This window comes from Ursus arctos, chromosome X (genome assembly GCF_023065955.2).
Source record: "Ursus arctos isolate Adak ecotype North America chromosome X, UrsArc2.0, whole genome shotgun sequence".
Taxonomy (NCBI): Eukaryota; Metazoa; Chordata; class Mammalia; order Carnivora; family Ursidae; genus Ursus; species Ursus arctos.
This window is the reverse complement of record NC_079873.1, coordinates 98,346,199-98,362,399: the sequence shown is the minus strand read 5'-3', so window position 1 is coordinate 98,362,399 and position 16,201 is coordinate 98,346,199. Positions and strand designations below refer to the sequence as shown.

The 16,201-nt window shown below is 38.0% G+C and overlaps 1 protein-coding gene across 2 annotated transcripts in view; it reads left to right on the top strand.

Moving 5' to 3' along the window:
• Positions 1-16,201, top strand: part of TENM1 (teneurin transmembrane protein 1) — a 759,525-nt gene that overhangs the window by 121,428 nt on the left and 621,896 nt on the right. The gene's annotated exons all lie outside the window — the stretch shown is intronic.

Below are 16,201 nucleotides of genomic sequence, written 5' to 3'. Positions count from 1 at the left end.
AGGGGGGCAATAGGGAAAACTTTCATTAGATAAGAGATACATCCCCCCCACCACCCGTGAACAAATAGCATTTCTTTCTCCGAGAGTCTCTGGCAAAATGTCCCTTACTTGGAAGGCTCCAATGTAATAAACTGAAATCTATTTGAACACCAATGTTATTTTGGGAATAAGTGTTCTATAATGCTTGGGAAGCTACTCGTGTCACAGGAGTTTTGATGAGATTGGATTTTTCCCCAGACCCCTTGACTTGGAGTCTAAGGAAAATTAACCCTTTCTTTGGGGGTATTGAAGCAAAAATGATCGGTTAACATTTGCTGTGCATTTCTGCAAACCAGGGTACCGTTATGGTGAGATGTGAACAGTGATTCTCTGACCTGCCATTTCTATTTCTGAGACAAATTATATTTGGAAGTCACTGAAAATGAAGTACTTAAGCCTTAAATCCTACATCTATAAATGCTATATGTTTGGGCCTTTCACTTTTTCCTATGCCAGATATTTCTTCCTTTTAAATAAATGACGTATTTAGACTTGAATTCATTTAAGATCAAAAGCTAGAAGGAGCCATTCTAATTTGAAGAAACTCTGCTTGAGGAAATTTCATAGCAGGGAGTCCCAGGCTCACTCCTCTTCTGTGGTCTGATAGGGCCTCTGACCTTCTCTTCCAACCATCGAATTTTGGCTACGAGTTCCTTTTTTGCTTGATCTGGCATTTGCTATGCTAGGAGGCTCTTTAAAGAAGGACTGTGTGAGATTCCACCAAATTGAACTAATGTTTTAAAATTGGACCTAAGTTTAAACAAACCAACCAAACACCAAACAAGAGAACATCTAAAGCAATTAGAACTGGGAATAAAACTGTGTGTGCCTGAATCACCAAACTTAAAGTTCTTTGCATTGTCTGGACTGAATAGGTATGTAGCATAGCAATATTTCATTCACTTCAATTCACTAAATCAAATGATGATTTCTTTTCATGTTTTTTTTATTACTTTGAAAAAAACCATAAAGTATTCTTTAAAAATTAACATAGTTGTGATAGGATTATAGTATGTTTTCAATCTGAAAGTGATTTTAGAGACCATTTAATCTGACTGCCTTCTTTCTCAGATTACAAAATTAAGAAAAAAAATCCAAGAAAATGGACTACTGCAGGTTTTATATAACCTTGGTATTCTCTAAGTTCAGTGATCGTTCAGTACTGCAAAATGTTCCCTCTGCACTCAACTCATTGGGGATTGCAACTTGAAGAGAACAATAATGAAGGACGATAAAAATTGCCACTGATTTTTTGCTTCCCTTTATTAGCATAAGTAGCTAGGCTCTGAATCAGGTTTATTGCAGGAAGGACTCTGGGCTAGAAGCCAGTAGGAGATGGAACTGGGGAAGGTAGTCCCAGACCATCTGAGTTTCAGAGAAAAGTTGACCCCCCCCAAATTTATCCAATACTCCTGTAACAACCCTTGTGTTCTTTAGTTCTCAGCTCCCTCCTAGTTTGCCTTCTTTGAGGCACAGACTCAGGCTTCGAAGAATCCTTTATGTAAGTCATCTATTCCTGTTTTGTGTCCTTTGCACAACTTACTTGACAAGTGGCCATTAAACATATGCAGGAATGACACATGTTCCTGCCATTCAACTATCCTAGTCCATCTCTTTTCTGCATACTCTATTTGGTCTGTGGCCTTTTTAAGCGGAGGGGCCCATAGTTGAATACAGCACTCTAGGTGTAGTCCCAAATCACATCAAGAATGATCTCTTTTTTCTTTTGAGGGTCTACATTTCCATTTACACAGCCTATGCTCATGTCAACCGCATCATCCTGCCAACTCATCGTGCTTACAGTCAACTAAGATCTCTTAGTCTGTATACATGTGCTATTTTAAAGCCAGTTCATCCACGATGTACTTAATGTAGTAGAGATATTTTTTATGCACATGGAGGATTTTATGTATCTGTCTGTGAAATTATAATATGTTATATTTGGCTTATAGTTACATCCTGGCATGAATTTGGGGCATCCTAATTGTATCATTCAACGGGTTAGCTATTCTGACTAGTTCTGTGTCCTCTAAAAATGACTTCTTCACCCATGGAATGGATAAAAATATTAACTAAGATGAGGGACAGGAGATAACTCAAGACAGATTAACCAGTTGAAACCTTGGTATGGCTGTTCATTCATTTATGTGTCAACTTAATTGCGCCATCATATATTGTTTAAACTCATTCAGTAGTATATCACGAAAAACTTTACGAAGTGCTTTGTTGAACATGAAACACTTCAATCTACCCATTTCTTTGTCCTGTCACTTTAGTCAGCCTGCTCAAAAGGAAAGTGAAGTTAGTCTGTCAAGACATATTCAGAGTATACCTGTGCTGACCACAGTACTAGCTGCTTTCTACTCTCAGAGCTAAGTCCGTACTCTCAGAAATCTTTCACAAGGGCCAAGAAACATACGTGTTTTTAACACTGCCGCCTCATGAATCCTGGGCTTCAATTTATTTTTACTAATGATTCTGTTACTCTTTCTAGTCCAAAAATAAATCTCTTTGACAGAAAAGACAGATGCAAAATAGGGGTTTTCTACTTATTGATTTTAGGATTTGTTTGATAAGTGTCATCATTACACCACTGACTCTAGAGGGTTCATATTCACTCATTTTTAATCTTGCCCTAGACGCACCTACAAAAGCCTCCACACCTATGCTTTTTTGGTCTCTACATCTGTCACAAGTTGTATTAGTTAGCTCAGTCAGACCCTATTCTTGATCACATGTTGTTTCCATCTTCTAGTATCATGGTTTAAAAAAAAAATCTGTCCCAAAGTTCCCAACTGTGGCCATATCTTAATCTTATATAAATTTCCCCTTTGTCTCCAGCCAGTATTACTAGGATAATGATGATGGAAGGTTATGAAGATGTCAGTGACAACAACAACAGTATTATAAGAGCTAATAGCTATTAAGCACTTACTATGTGCCAGGCACTCTTCTGTCTTCATCCATTCAGGCTACTCTAACAAATTACCAGAGACAGGGTGGTTTCTAAATAACAATAATGTATCTCAGTTCTGGAGGCCAGGAAGGTGAAAATTAAGGTGCCAGCAAATTCAGGTTCTGGTGAGGCCCTGCTTCACATGGTGTGGAAGGGGCAAGACCGCTCTCTGGGGTCTCTTTCATATGTTCACTGGTCCCATTCAGGAGGGCTCCACCCCCAGGACCTAATCACCTTCCAAAGGCACCCCACCTCCCAACATTGCCCCATCAGAGGTTAGGATTTCAACGTAAGAGTTTTGGGGAGAGAGAACACACTCAGTCCATAACATACTCAAAGTGCTTTGCTGATGTTAACTCTTAATTTTTACACTGACCCTTTGAAATAGATTCTGTAGAGCAGTATGTCCATTTCACATATGAGTATATAATGGCTTGGAGAGGTTAAACTAGTTTGCTCCAAATCCCATGGTGAGTAAGTCTCAGAGCTGAAAGCCTTGCATTCTGATTTCATAGCATGGGCTCCAAACCTTTACTCTATTGCTTGAGAAGATAGGTCAGACACTGAAAGGTTAAATTGTTAGGGGAATCATGATGCAGTCTCAGAACATTTTCTAGGCAAAATTGTGGCTTATTTTGTATACTAATTCCATATTTGTTTTGGCATGCCCCATCTCTTCTTCTGCACATTTAACTACCTTTAATTTTTTTGTTGTTGTTGTTGCCAGCCTCTGGGTTTCCTCTACTTGTAAGCTATCCTTAGCTCTTCAGCTAACCTTTGTTACCCACATACTGTAGTCAAGCACACTGTTAAACCTGGGGTGTATGTGAAATCTTTGTGGACTTAAATACGTGGCAAACTTCGGAATTCGTTTCTGAGAAATGAGTTGCGTTCTCCTAGAGGAGGTATGTGTGCACATGCGTATTCAGGAGCTCGAATGCCTTCCCAAATAAAATGCGAGTAGTGAGGGCAAGCACGATACCTGGCGTATAGCAGAACTCAGTGACTGTCTACTAAATGAATAAATGAATGAGGCAGAGAGAGTTTCCCCGGATGAAGATCAATATCAATTGTCCCCATGCCTTATTTCTACAAAATATATGCACTTTTGAACCATTAACTAATTGATGCAGTGTGCGAAAGTCTTTTATTCAGATCTAAGCCACAGTAATTATGCCAGCAGTTTACAATACTATTTCATTACAAGTTCAGTTAAAAACATGAGTGTGGATCTGTATGGGAAGAGAGAGAGAGAGAGAGAGAGAGAGAGAGAGTGTGTGTGTGTGTGTGTGTGTGTATAATCTCCAAAGAAAGAGAGATAAGGATATGATGGCTTTTTGTTTGGGTAAACAGATCAACTCCTGGTGTCTTTCAGCTAGGTGAATACAGTTTATTATCTTAGTATCTGGGTAAATCTTGAGGTGCAAATTGACTCAGACCTATTCAAATTTAATATCAGACTTTAGACAAATCCTTTCATAACAAAAAATAAATGGAGAACGTATGATGGCTTAGGTCTTTTATATATAATTATATGGTTCCCAGAGGGGAGTTATAATTGAATTATAAGCTGCCTCATGAGTATTCTAGCCGGTGTTTAGAGAACCGCGAAGCAGAGCTGAGCAATTTTTTTTTACCAGCTAGAATGTGAACAAGACACCCTATAATTCAATTATAACTAGCCTCCAGGAACCATATAATTATATTATAAAGTAGTTTGGGCAAACTGGAAAACTGAATGTTTTTCAACACATTATATATGTTTAAATGATAATATGATAATTTTATTTTACCTCTCACCTTTCTTAATCACACAGGTATGGGGACACTTTTCGTGACCCTATTCCCATGTACTTTTCACAACTTTCAGAGTAAATTATCATCCTAGGAAGTCCTTGGTTTATTCTCCTTTGATTGTAGGACTATCTGTACATACCTAGGCATCACTTAAACTCCTTGGTCTTTAATTACTTCAACTATAAATTGATAAGATTTCATTTGGATGATCTGCAAAGTGCTTTCTAACACTAACACTTGCTGAGTCTTGTATTACTCTGTATTATTCAGAGAAGCAAAACCAAGAGGATCGATCGATCTATCTATGATGTGTGTGTGTGTATATATGTGTGTGTATATATACATATATTTGTTTATATGGGGTGTCTATATGTCCATCTATCTATACATATATAGAGAGATTTATTTTAAGGAATTGGCTCACATGATTTTGGGGACTGGCAAACCCCAATTCTGCAGGGTAGACTGGCAGCCTGGAGACCCTGGGAAGAGGTAGTGTTGCAACTTAAGTCTGAAGACAATCTGGAAGCAGAATACCTTGTCTCCCAGGGAAGCTCAGTCTTTTCTCTTAAGGCTTTCAACTGACTGGATGAGGCCTACTCACGTTATGGAAGAATCTGCTTTACTCAAAGTCTGCCGATTTAAATGTTAATCATATCCAAAAAAATTACTTTCACAACAACATCTAGGATGGTGTTTTACCAGTACTTGAGTACCATGGCCTAGCCAAGTTTGCACATAAAATGAACGATCACAAGTCTGTATAACAAGAGAATCTGTACTACTCAGAATTTGTCTGCTTCTCTAGGTGTAGGTTATCTTTTGGGGACTTAAATGTAAATTGGGAAGGTGAAACTTTAGCTCTGAGGCTTTGGTACAGTTCAACATTGTCATGGGTACAATATGTGAAGAAAGCAGATGTTTTTAGTTGTAACAAACTCATCCTAAGAAATATTCTTTCAGGAAAGGAAAATGACATGTTTAAATCTATTTCCTATTGAAGATTTTCTCAGAATTTCCATTCTGTAAATAACTGATGGAACAGTAACTCTCCATAGAATACACACCCTATCCACTTTTCCACCATCTTACCATCTTCTGGAGGTTTCCTCTGAGCAACTGATAGTTGTGGTGGCTATGTTAATTTTTAAAATTTGGACTAGTTCTTATTAAAAAGTAATACATACATATGAATATACGTGTACATGAATGCTCATAGCAGCACTATTCCTAATAGCTAAAGAGTGGAAACAACCCAGATGTCCATCAGCTGGTGAATGAATAAGCAAAAAGTGGTATATACATACAGTAGAATGTTATTCAGCCATAAAAGTGAATGGAGTTCTGATTCATGTTACAGTAATGATGAACATTGAAAACATTATACTGAGTGCAGTAGGACAGTCACAAAAGGCCACATACTGTATGATTACATTTATATGAAGTGTCATGAGTAGGTAAATCCATAGAACAGAAAGTAGATTGGCAACTCTCAGGGACTGAGGGCGAGAGTGGGAAATGGGGAGTGACCACTGATGGGTACAGGGTTCCTTTTTGAGGTGATGAAAATGCTTTAAAATCAATTGTGATGATTGCATAACTGACTAGACTCAAAACCATTGAATTATACACAATAAGTAGGTGACTTGTGTGGTATGTGAAGTGTATCAGTAAGGCTGAAGTAAAATACACACAAGAGAAGATTCAGACAACACTGAACACTCTATGTTGGAATGTTAAAGTCTTCCTCTCACTTAAACCCAAATCTGTATTCATCCCCCACTCCTTACCGGTAACCACTGTTAATGTGTGTTCCAAACACTGTGTTTTCCCTTGATTTTTAACTCAGTGATGTTTCAGAACTCTGTATCATCATATATATATCTTTGACATTCTTTTGAACAGCTGTCTAATATTCCTGCATGTGTATACGTCAGAATCTATGTAAACATTGACCTTCTGAGGAATTCCTAGTTTTTTCCAGTGCTTGTGACAATGCTGTATAAACATTCTTCCATATCTATTCACAAGACAGTGCACAAATACATCTGTTGGATAAATTCTAACACAGGAAATTGTCGAGTCAAAAGGAATGTGCATTTTAGATTTTGATAGGTATTGATTGCTACATTGCCCTATACAATAGCTGGACCAATTTAGACTCCTGTTGACAATGCTCGAGAGTGCTTGTTCCTCCAAATTAACACTAGATATTATCAGACTCGTTAATCTTTTTCAATATGATGGGTAAAAAAATTTTCTCATGTCAGTTTTTAATTGTGAAAAAGTCGAACATCTTATTATCTTGTATATATTTTTCCTTTGAATTTTCTGTGCGTTGTTCAGATTTCTATTGGGTTATTGTTTTTTTTTATTGATTTGGAAGAGCTCTCAAACATTAAGGAAATTAGTCCCTTGTCTGTCATAAATGCTGCCAAGATACTGCACTTTTTCATTTGTCTTTATCTTGTGTTTATGGCATTTTTTGGATGGATACTTTTTTAAAGTGTTCTTTTTGTTGCTTTCAAATAGATTGGAATGTACAATGGAAAATATAGTACAAACTGAAATCGCACTTTTATGTGACTTATTTTTTTTAATCAGGCCATGAAGTTCCCTCTGGAGGAAACCCCAAAGTGACCAGTGGTGTCAGCGTTCCACTTTACAGACCCTTATCCTCATGGATATCAGATATCCCTTAATTCTCATTCTGAAGTTTGCTTTTAGATAAGGGTATTTTTTGTTGTTTATTTTTTAATTGGTCACAGCTTGATCAATAAAAACATGATAACAGTGAACAGATTTCAGATCTTTTTTCCTTTGCCAGGGCATTCTCACTTCACTCAATAGAACAGCTGCCACAGTGCTTACATTATTTGCTAATTTAACTCTATTACTCCTTTCCCATATACCACATCAGAGTCTTTATAACACACGATTTTAACATAGAGACAAAAGGACACAAAATGATTTAAAGTAAAAAATGCAATTAAAAATATGAAAGACCTGCCAATAGGGTATTAACTATAAGGACTGCTTTCCTTTTCTCTTCCCTTCCTCCCTCCTTCCCTCCCTTCTCTCCCCCATTTCTATTTTAGTTTTTTCATTTTTCATTTCCATCCTTTCTTCCTTCTTTCCTTTTTTCTTCCTTCCTCCCTCCCTTGTTACAAAAGCAATATACTCTCACAGTAAAACACATGTGTATAGACAGATAAGACATAGAGATCATTATAAACTGGGTGCATAAAGTAAAACCTCCCCCACTCCCCCATCTCAACTTGCCATTCACATGCTTCAGAAAGTACAAATTTTTTCTGAATGTATTGGCTTTTGAAATTTTCTATGGGAATACGAGTGGGTGTGTGTGTGCGCGTGTATGTTTGCATGCATGCAACTTAATATATTATCTTGCAAGAATATTTGCATACAAATGAGTGTGATTCCCATGGAAATAATCATCTCAGGCTATACACTGATTCCATGGCTATCATGGCTAAAAATTTCCTTAGGGTTTCTTTCTGGCTATTGCTTTTAGACCTTGGGAATTATCATAAAATGTTCTCACTTGTGGGGGTGCCTGGCTAGCTCGTTGGTTAAGCATCTGATTTTTGATTTCCACTGAGGTCATGATCTCAGGTTTCCATGATAAAGCCCCCCTGCAGACTCTGTGCTCCGTGGGGAGTCTGCTTGAGATTAACTCTCTCCCTCTGCCCCACCCCGCCACTCGCTCGCACACTCTCTCTCTCACAAAAAATTAATCTTTAAAAAATGTTCTCACTTGTGGAATTTGTTTTCTTTGAAGGTAGATTTCATTTTGGGGAACAATCAAATGCTATTTGGAGTCAAGTCTTTTCAGTGTAGGTGTTCAAAATATCTAGTATGACCTTTGATTAAAAACTCTATAGAGTACTAAAGCTAATTTTTTAAAACAGCTTATAAGCAAACTAAAGATAATCATCAATGAAGAATTCTAAAACTGTTTTGAGTAATGACAACATTGTATGTTGATGGCATCACAAGGTGACAGAATCAATGAAAGAGCCAAGGCTCATTGGGCTGTATGAATTCTGCTGTTCTGGTTTTTGGATATCAGAGTTCTGCTTACAAAATTTGCGTTAGTTCCCCTCCTTAAGATCCTAAGGAGCCTCATTCTAGGTCAGCAGTTTGGTACATCCAGAACAGACTTCTGCTTCTGACAGTAGCCCGCAGGGGTATAATGACAATCTCAGAGAGGGATATTGAGAGAGATATATCCCAGGATATTTTTGGTGGTCTTCACTAACCCATTGTATAATGACTCTTTCTTTCTTTTTTTTAAAGATTTTATTTATTTATTTATTTATTTATTTATTTATTTATTTATGAGAGAGACAGAGAGAGAGCACAAGCAGGGTAGAGGGAAAGGGAGAAGCAGACTCCCTGCCCAGCAGGGAGCCCAACACGGGGATCAGTCCCAGGACCCTGAGATCATGACCTGAACCAAAGGCAGATGCATAACTGACTGAATGGCTCTTTCTTTCTAAAAAAAATATATTTAAAAAAATGTTTGATTACAGCCTTTCAGGAACAGATATGTTCTTTGAGTTCAGCTCAAATTCATTTATTATCTCTTAAGAGAAGCAAGATAGGTATGACATTCTCTATCTTTTATAGTGAGACACTTTTTTTTAACTTTTTAAAAGTTGTCACTTAATGAAATCATTATCATGTTCTAATGTTCAAGAAGTCTTTGCTTAAGGACAGCTTGTATTTTCATTGGCTTTGATGGCAAGTATGGTAGCTTAGAACTTAAACCAATGAAGTATACAATAATGATCTATCATAATCTGGCCTAGTTTGGGTAAGAATTGTGGCACAAATGATTTTTGACTGAAGTATAGTTGACATGATGTTACATTAGTTTCAGGTATACAACACAGCCATTAGACAAGCAAATGACTTTCATTCTGTAACATGTGCAAACGCTAGATGCAATGGAACTAGGAAAAACATTGCACTGTGATTATAAAGAGGATTTGTGGTGCTAGGTGTGGGGCATGAAAGAAAGTAATTATAAAAGCCATTCATAAGAAGTGAGCCTTGGTTTCTAAGTACGATAGGGTAGACAGGAGGAGACCAGTGATTTGGACTGTTAAGAGTCCTGATTTTAAAAATGAACAACAGTGCACACTTCCTTCAACATTTTTTTCAGATTAAATGTGAAAAGGCAACCCTTTGTTGATTAACTATTTTAAATATATAACTGAGTTTACAATGAAGCCCTTTGTAAGGCAGCCCCAGTTCTTGTTAAATAAGGACAGCCATATTCCTATTCATTGGTTTGTCCCTTTTTGAAGCGTGGCCTGTCACTGCAACTGAATGTGTAAAAATGTGGGTGAAAGTGTCTTCAAAAGGCTTTATTGAATTTATATTGACAAAATGTCATTCCTTTATTTCAAGCACATGTGTTGAATACCCACTGTGTGCTAGTCACTGTGATGCTTACTGGGAATATATAAACCAAGAAGATAGCATCTTCCTTTGAGGAACTCATAGGCTGAGGATAGAGGTTGGAATCAGAGTAGACCTGATAATCAGGGTAATAAAGTATAAAAGGTGCTGGGAAAGAAGTACTTTTGTGGCATTGATTGACTATACTAAAGGCTTTCTCAATCTTCTCTTCCATTATAAAAGTAAGTAAAAGGCAAACCTGAATTCAAATTTCAGCCCTGTCACTTGACTAGCTGCAAAACCTGGCGCAAGTTCCCCAAATTCCGTGAGCCTATGTTTTCTCTTTGTCTAATCGAGATAATACTAATAATTACTTTACAGAATTTGGGTGAGCTTTGTAATTTATATATATGGTATGACTAGTCTTTTGTAAGCTGTCACTAAATGGCATCTAGGATCACGAGTATTAATTTGCTTATACGGATTGCATGATGTGTGACTGAGTTTTTTTTTTTTTTCCTTTTCAGAAACAAGATTTTTCCAATTTAAAAAGTGACAAACGTTAGAAAAGAAAATGACTGTCTTTCCCCAATGCCTTACAAATACTTGTAGATCACACCAAACATGCTTTTATAGTTACACATTTTGTATCTGTCCAGCATGGCATGCATATTATGCTTGCCTTAAACACAATAATTTCATTTGCCACTTAATTTCTGTTTCACACTTTTTTTTTCATATTTCCCTTGCAGGGGTCATGCCATGAAAGGCTGTGCACAGAAGAATGTTAGCCTCCCTTCTCCCACATGTCTCCTTTCTATTCTCTGCCATCTTTCCTGTCAAACTGAAGCCTTAAAATTGGACTTACTTTAGGACATAAAAAGCCAGCCCTGAATAAAGAAACAAAAATACTTGACCATGACTTATGGGAGAAACTTACATGTGCTGTTTTTCTCTCTCTGTCCTTTATGTTGCTGGTTTCAAGCTTTCTCCACTTAATGTTGAAATAGTCAGTCATTGGGAAAAAAATCAGCCAAATTAGATGGCCATTTAAAGATGGATTTTTTTTTTTAACTGACTGCACTTCTGGAGCTTTTTGACTTTATGATATGTGGTTGCAGACATAAATGTATCTTTCAAATGAGAGATAATATTTGTTTTGGAGCAGGAGTGTCAACTTAATCATTTTTTTTGGTTAACTATTAAGCTTAAATTCATTTTTAGTTCATTACTAGTTAAAAGCCCAGTAAGTAATTTTACTTCCTAAGTAAATTCAATAAAGGCATGGATAGTACATTGCATACGTGTAAATTAAGAAATATGTGCCAGCTATTGTGGTACATACTGAAGAAGCTGATAAGATGTTACCTCCTTCCTCCATCTTGGAGAAGGGTCATAGTATGAACAGAAACTTACTATAGAAATTGGATGTGTGCTGTGATAGAAATATGAACAGATGATAGGGTAATTGCATATCATTCATTCACTTAAGAAGTATTTCTTGAGCACCTATTATATGCCAGTTACTATGGAATGCATTAGGTATTTACCAATGAAATAGACCTGGTCTCTGCCTTTATGGAATCTAAAGTTGAGACAGATAAGAAATAGCTATAAAATTAAAATTGTAATAAGTGGAAAGGATAATTATCAAATGCTATGAGAAAATATATCAGGGGCCTTAATCCTAGTCTGGTGGGGAGGGAAGTCTTCCTTAAGTGACATTTAAGTTGAAAGTTGAAGGAAGGGCAGTAGTGACCATTGCAAAGAAAGTGGGACAAGAATTTGTTGCATTAGAATAGTAGTTCTCAACTGCGGTGATTTTGCCCCCCTTCCCAGGAGACATTTGCTTATTCCTGGAGACATGTTTGTCACAACTTGGGAGCAGGTGCTATTAGCATCTAGTGGGCAAAGGCCGGGATGCTGCTAAACATCTTACAGTGTACAGGCACCCACCCCCAATAAAGAATCATCCAGCCCCAAATGTCAATAGTGCTGAAGTCGAGAAATGCTGAATTAGATCCTAGAAGAGAGGAAGGTCAGTTTACTTCGGAAAAGTACAGAAATAATACAAAAGAAACCAGAGTTTAGTTCACCAAATTTCACTGAGTACTTACTGTGTACTAGGTGTGGGGTAGGTGACATCATTCCCATTCTTAATGGGCTCAGTCTCATAGGGAAAACGTAGGTAAACTCTAGAAATAATACAAGTGATACAAATAATCATACTGTGCTAAGGAAGCATTGAGAAGGGTTACCTGTCATATCTGGAAAAGGTCAGGAAAACCTTCCCCACAGATAGGATACTTGAATAGATTTTTAAGTTGTGAGTAGGAATTCATCTTTCTGAAACTTCTGGAATCATTGATAGAAGAGAGTTGGAAATGGACTGTAGAAAGTTAGAAATGGACTGGGGAAATGAAGTCTTGGCAACACAAGACAAAGGTATGACATTCCATAAACTAGCAAGCAGGCTCATGGTAGTGGGCCCTGGAACAAAAGTACAAATGGGGACTCAGACCTGCAGCCTGACCCCCTTCCTTGTCATCCCTATCTCTGCACAGACCATCTGGGCAAGGAATGTAGGTTACAACATGGTATGGATGGAGGGGAATGGTAGGCATGGTGTGGGCGTGGCTCCCTGGCTCTACAGAATTCCCCTTCCCTGAGCAGGGGAGTGTCTAGGTAAGAACCAAATCAGGGTTCTCTAATGTGGGTTTCAGGGCAGGGGCGTCAGTAGCCCCGATCCAGAAAATGGAGGTAGAGATTTGGAGTCCAATGAGTAGTTAAAAGTCAGGGCACAGAAAACACAAGATTAGTTTTTTTTGTTGTTTGTTTTTTTAACACAAGATTAGTTTCAGGTAATGGATGTACTCTGGCTTTAGGATAGCTTCAGGATAGTAAACATGGGTCATACCTAGCAGGGACGTCTTGTTCCTGAGACTCCAAACTCTGAAACACCTGTCTCAACCAGAAGCTTCTTGTATTATCTCCTGCTAGTGAAGGAACCAATGTAGAAGTATAAGCACGTAAGAGGGTATTTCTTCACATTAATTCAAAATTTTGGCTATCTAATGTTCATCCTTCTGCAATGATTTTTTTTTTTTTTTTTTTTTTGCTGTACAGGATTGTAGCTAGAGATTTAGTCGATTTTATCTTGGCCCTTGGGCTTAGGCTGTGACTGAATTCTGGTATTAGTTTAATTACCTCATTGTAGAACTATGAGATTTTTAAAGCAAAAGAGGTCCTTAGAACTCATATTCTGATGGGCTTCAAGATTTTATGTCTTATATTTTTAAGCATCAGAAACTTTTGTTTTTGAGATGGCATCGCATAGTGGTTAAGAGGATGGATAGTGGAGCCTGCCTGCCTGGGTTCAAATTCTGCATCTTTTATTTACTAACTTCCAGAACATGGGCAAATTGCTTACCTTCTCTTTGTCTCGATTCTCTTCTGAAAAATCACAGTCATGTGAAGATTAAATCAGCTAATGCATAAGAAGTACTTAGAACACTGCTTGGCACAAAGAATATATCATTTAAACACTTAATACTTTTCCAAAAAGTAATCTTTTATAGAATCCAACCTTTTACAGCAGGCAAAAGAAGAGCTGCTCTGGTTGAAGGGGAATGGGTGGCAGAAGTGACATTGCTGGCCGGCCACACCCCACCCTGATCCGTTCCTTCTTCCCCCAGTGGAGGCAGCCTGGAAACACTTGGAAAACCTGAAAATAGTTTGAAATCCACTGATCTGAGCCAGTCACCCCTTTTTGCAAATGAGAAAATTGAGTTAGGCATATAAACTCATTTAATCCTCACAAAAGTTTCCATGTTTTTGAGGTTCAGTAGCTTGCTCAAGGTTAGGCTACTAGTAAACTGCAGGAAATGGAATTTGAAGCCACATAGGAAAGCTAGTTGAGGAATATGGAGATTTTTACATCTTGGCTCTCACATCCACCAACCGCAAAGACTGTGGGCATCTTCCCCAAAGAGGACTTTGTCAGCTATAGATGAGATACCTGATTTTGGAGTCATCTCTTAACTTTGCTTAATCTCAGCTAAGTCAGAACATAGTAAATTAGAATATAGTAAAATTTCCATCAATATTAGCTATTTTTTCTTCCCTAAGATTTTCACAGTCACCTTCTGTGTTTTTTTAATGATAGTCTTAGCAGCTATTATGTCAACATACTACCTTAAAATTGTCTTCATTAAATTTGTGCCACTTTTGGAAAATGTGTTTGGGGGAACAACCATTATCTTTGCTTTGGTTTTTTTGTTGGCAAAGCCTGAAACATTTGTCTTCTGCTCATAAAAGTACTTGGTGCTGGCGAGTAAGGGTGTGGGAATCATATTCTCTGTTTAATTTGAGGGATCTGTCCATTGGATTGCAGTTTTTTATATTTTATTAATATTAATCTTCATGTACATAATGAACTAAATGTTCCTTTCACATTATTATTATTATTATTATTATTATTATTATTATTATTATTATGTCTTTAAAGGAGATCAGACGTCTGGTTGCTTCCTTTGATTTGATGTTGTTAGATATTTGGCTGTGTGGGCCACTGTGTTGTAGGAGTTGAGTTTGTTCCTGCAGGAAGGCAAACAAGGTTTTGGTGACTTGGGTTGGGCTCTGTCCAGTATAAAGTGTCTTCCGCTAAAATCGAACACATTAAATTTGTCTGCTGCATCCAATTACTTCGGTAATTGAAAAGGACAGCATTCCAGTTTAATTATGTGTTCTCATTTCTGCATTTCTTATAATTTATGGAACTATAAAAAGAAAAGCAATGCAAAAAACAACCATTTGAAGAGCCATTTGGTACTGTTCCTCTTTGACCCTGTCCATTTGAGATTTCCAGATTTTCTGTGATTTTGGTCTGTCTCCCTAAGCATGGTTTCTTAGCTTCACTGGTTATTTTCAACAGTACATTAAATGTCCCCTGGGACCTTGTTTTCTGGCTGACATTTGATATTGTTTCTGCTGTCACTTTTAAGATTCTGTACTTCTCCAGCTGTCGGGTTCTGGAGTAATCTGCCTGTGTTGCTTACATCAGAATTGTTTAGAAAATACAAGGAAACATGAATGGGCATGTGATTGCATCAGTATTTCTAATGAGCACTTTACTTCCTGTAGTTAATAAATCATCATCACCATCATAAAAAGGAAGAAGAAGGCCGAGGAGGGGGAAGAGGAAGACACCATCAAGAAAGTGCAATGACACCCCATAAAATGGGAGAAAATACTTGCGAACCATATATCTCATAAGGGACTTGTATCCAGAGTATATAAGGAACTCTTATAAGTCCATAATATAAAAATAAATAACCCAATTAAAAAATGGGTGTACATCAGCAAGATGGTGGAATAGAAGGTATCAACACTCATGTGCTGCCCCCCTCAGCAATAATAATATAATAGCCATCCGTGGACATAAATACCTTTCTTAGAGCTTCGAACTCCAGGTAGGAGACTGTGAGACCCCAGTGGAGCCCAAGACTGAGGAGGGCCATTTTGAGAAGTCAGGCCTCTGCCCAGGTGGCAGATTTCCTAACCATGGTCCCCAGAAACAGCTCTGTCCCCTTACAGACTCAGCAATAGCCCTATTTGGATTTAGTCCTGCCACCAGCACCATCTGCCAAAGAACCTGGCGGGAATCATGCCTGTTCGTGCCCCAGATAACAGGCCTGTTGAATTTAGTCCTGGCTGTGGACCATGAAGTGACTGTGACCAGGCTCCAGCCCCTCTTAGCCTCCAGTCCTTCCTGCCCAGGAATTGGGCAGGAGATGTGCCTGACTGTGTCCTTGAGACAGTCCTTCCAACCTTGGTCCTACTGCAGATCCTGAAATGGCCATGTAACTCAGTCTCAGCAGCCATGGGTGGGCAGCACTCCTGCCTACCCATGGGACCAGGTGGGCCACAAACCCATCCATGTCCCTGAAGCAACATCAGTCCAACTGCAGATCCTGAACT